The sequence below is a fragment of the Sinocyclocheilus anshuiensis genome, unplaced genomic scaffold, assembly GCF_001515605.1.
Source record: "Sinocyclocheilus anshuiensis isolate Anshui unplaced genomic scaffold, SAMN03320099.WGS_v1.1 scaffold1299, whole genome shotgun sequence".
NCBI lineage: Eukaryota > Metazoa > Chordata > Actinopteri > Cypriniformes > Cyprinidae > Sinocyclocheilus > Sinocyclocheilus anshuiensis.
Window position 1 is genome coordinate 546,309 of NW_015538011.1, and position 4,023 is coordinate 550,331.

Below are 4,023 nucleotides of genomic sequence, written 5' to 3' on the forward strand. Positions count from 1 at the left end.
ATGATACTGGAATTGTAGTTTATGCAACTGGAATCTTAACTCAAAATCTTATAGTTAAGATAAAGTCCGTGTGGCAATTGGTTCTGATTTCTGCTGCTGTGTGTATCAGCATCAAAGTGTGTGTCGAGTTACTGCAAGCCAAACACAGTCTGCATTCAAATTCTTTACATGCTCCTTAACATGATTGACTCATTTTGTGGTGGATGGCTGCATTTGGAAAGACATTTGCTCAGAGTAAACAGTGTTGTCTCTGTTCCAAGACCATTGTGTTTGTGTGCTTGGCAATCAATGGACCGGTCCATATTTGTACATTGTAAATATTACTCAATGCAAGAGCGTAAAGTACAAACTGATGGAGGTTCAGCAAAGTAACCAAAATGACTTTTTTGGGGTATGTCAGAAGTGTGATGACGTCCAGATTAAACATTGCAGGTACCAGTATCTGCTACTAAATCACAAAGATCACACCAGTGTTTGACTGGTGTTGCACAATTCTGGAATGTCCAAAGATGGGAGGGGTGGGGTGGGGGTGCTGCACTAGAACAGTTATCAAGACAATAACCAGACCAGTTATTGTAAAATACAGTAAAAGCATTTTGACTGCTTAAATGGCATTGACATCATCTCATTTTAGTGTCAGTCTTCTAGAAAACCATTTGATAAGACATTTGAAAAATATTTTATAGATATAGATCCACCTCCACCCTGATACTAATTTGTATTGGGTCAATGACCAATAAAATTGTCCATAATAAAGAAGTGGATTTGTTTTAAAAAAAATCTAGTTTAATTTATTTCAAATATTACTCTTCATTGGTTTCATATGGTTTTTGTTTTGTTTACAGTTTTAATTTAAATGTAATGACTATAAAAATGTCATGTGGACAAAATATTAAAAATTACGTTTTTATATAGATTTAACTAATTTATAACAGATTTGTGAACTTTATATAAAAAAAATGAAATAATGACAAAGCATAAGTATTCCTACCCCTTGTATTATAACATTTCTTGTTTTATGTTGTTTTCTGCATGTTGATTGCACCACTTGACTTTGGTTGACATTCTTTTTTTTCTTTTTTTTATATTAATAAGCAGTGAAGGTGTTTTAATATATTATCATCATTTAAATTAATTCAGATTACATTATTATTATTAACTGTTCTTATTTCAAATATTATTATCAAGAAATTAGTTATTTTAATGGCTTTTTTTCTTCATTACTATACCAGGACCATTGTAATCAAACTGTAACCCACTTAAAGTGTCAATCCATTTTGAACCAACTTTGACTTTACAAGGTCCAGCCGTCTATCTCATGAACTCTGACCCCGGACACTCTGCTATCTGGATGAGATAACAGACAGGCTTCAAGCAGACGCTTCATGATACATTGTCCAGGGATACAGGAGCACTGCATGAAGAGATCATACGTCATGCTCACAATGATATGCTCACAAATGGCAGGTCATGAAAAAATGACAACATGTTTGATTGAAAACTGACTATAAGCATCTGCATATCCTTCTCTTCTCCGAGCATGTAAAATTGAGGAAATTGGGGTTGTAGAAGTTAAACAGAAATATTTCTGGAATCCTCTGATATTGATGTTGAACTTTGTGCAGGAAAACATGCTAATTCTTCAACAGTTAAAAGAGTGGCGTACTGAATAATTGGAACATTTTAGTTCATGCAGGTTGGTTTCTGAGAATGAACAGAGGTGACTGAAGTCCAGCTCCCTTATGTAACCACTTCAGTAGAGTATTGGAACACTTAATAGGATCTGAGCATGCAGTTATATTGCAGTGGCACTAAAACCACATACAGAGTGATCTGTGCTGACAGATTAATAAGTGTGAGAATGTCAAATCTCTCTGTTTTGATTATACATTCCTGAGTAGTAGAGCTGACATGTGTCCTATGTCCAAATTCTGTGGTTGACTAACCTGACTATTTGACCAGCTGCAGCTACTTAACTTAGCCCTGGTTGCAAAAGTTTAAAGGTAATAGGCCTATGTAAGCATTAAAGAGTTTTAGCAAAACCGTAGATAGACATTTTACAAATTGTCCAATGCAGATAAATATAAAAAAAAAAAACATTCATAAATAGGTGGTTGATTCATTTAAAATATCATCTGCATGACTATAGAGATTCTTATTCACCTGCCAATTAAACATTAATCTGTGGCTTAGCACTCAGGTTTGTTGCATAATTTACTGTAGATCTTATTCATATGTTATTTGCTGGGCATTGGAACATTTTATGTTTATGCAATGCAAGTAGTAAAAGAGAACTGGTATGTTTGATTATAAGGTTTGGTTAGGTCAAGGTTCATTTCTGGGTCATAACTGCAAACCCACTGATATTATAAAGAAATTAAAAGGCCAAAACCTGTCATAGTTTCTGATTTTGTCTATGTGAAATCAATCAATAAATTAATAATCCTTCAGTTAAAATGTTATAAACATAATTTAGAGAAAGATTTCACATTTTATTTCTTGATATTACAGTATATTTGGATTCCTGTGATAAATGATGCTGCCTTCTTGACATGATTTAAGAATACAGTGTGAGTGGGGTTGATTGGAGATGGTAAAAATGGTTATTATTAATAGCTCATATTAATAGCACAAACAATCATAATTATATGAATAAATTAACATCATTACATTAATTGTGTTTGCTTAAAATAAGAATTTTCCTATAGATTCTTCCATAAATTCTTGATTCTTCTAACACTAAACATAAAACACAGTAAACTTAACGTGTTTCTCACACACACACACACACACACACACACAAATACATATATATATATTATTAATAATAAAAAAGGGACAAATGCTGCAATAACATGTTAATAACATGGTAACATTTTGAATTTCTTTCACATTCACTCATTAATAAGAAGTTGCTGATCAGATACAATCTGGTTTATTTGAAAAATATTAGGTTATGACTGTTTTAAAATAAAAATTCTTTCTTAGTGTAAAGATTTTGAGTGCATTATGTGTGCATAACATTGAATTAGCCTCTTTTTAAACTTCAATTTGCACCTAGTTGCACTGTAAAAAATAATTTCTTGAGTCAACTTAATAAACTTTGTTACCCCGCTGCCTTAAAATTATTTAACTTGACAATAAATTTCTTATTGAAATAACTTCCTCTCAAAGTAGAATCAACCTTCAAAAAACTAAGTCAAAATAATGGATTTTCTGGAAAATAGAAATGGAAAATAATTATTTACTTGTCCAGTCAACTAATGTTGTGTTGTTTTAACAAGTGAAATCATGTCAACTTGAAAAATATTTGTTATTTTAACTTAATGAGATGAGTCAATCAAACGTACGCATATTTGTTAGCCCGCTGCCTTACAGAATGGTTTAATGATTGAGACAAATTTTTTCATTCACATTTTAATTTATTCTTACTTCTTACAAGCAATTTGCTGTCAGAGACTGAAACGGATACACTGACAATTTATAGGGTTGCAGAATGCAAATATAAGCAAACATCTGAAGTCTCAAACAGACACTCTAAAGTGTTTTGTAAAGCCTACCATTTTGGCAAGGGACTGCACAGTAAATATTTAAATTCCTTTCTCAACAGCACATCATATGACAAACAGATGACGGATTCAAAATTTCCCAGCTCAATATGACAAGTCAGAGTTCAGAACATGCATCAAAGTGCATTCATTTTTTTTAAAAAGAGATGTAATAACATGACAAAAAAGTGTGTTGAACTAAGTGCAAAAAGCCCAAAGCTATTTAAAAAAACAAAACAAAAAAAAAGTCAAATTTTTGCAGAGTAACATGTTGCGGAGCCCGTGAACACACAAAGAACAGCTGCTCCCACCAATGTTCATGAAAAGTTTTTGGAGAACATCAAAAGTGTACTTCATGTGTTTTGGGTAATCAATGTTAAAGTCCCCATGAAATCAAAATGAAAGTTTTTTGGGTGTTAGTATCAATATGTTAGTCTTAAGGTTATCTATAAGGCAGTGTGCTCCAAAACAGTGA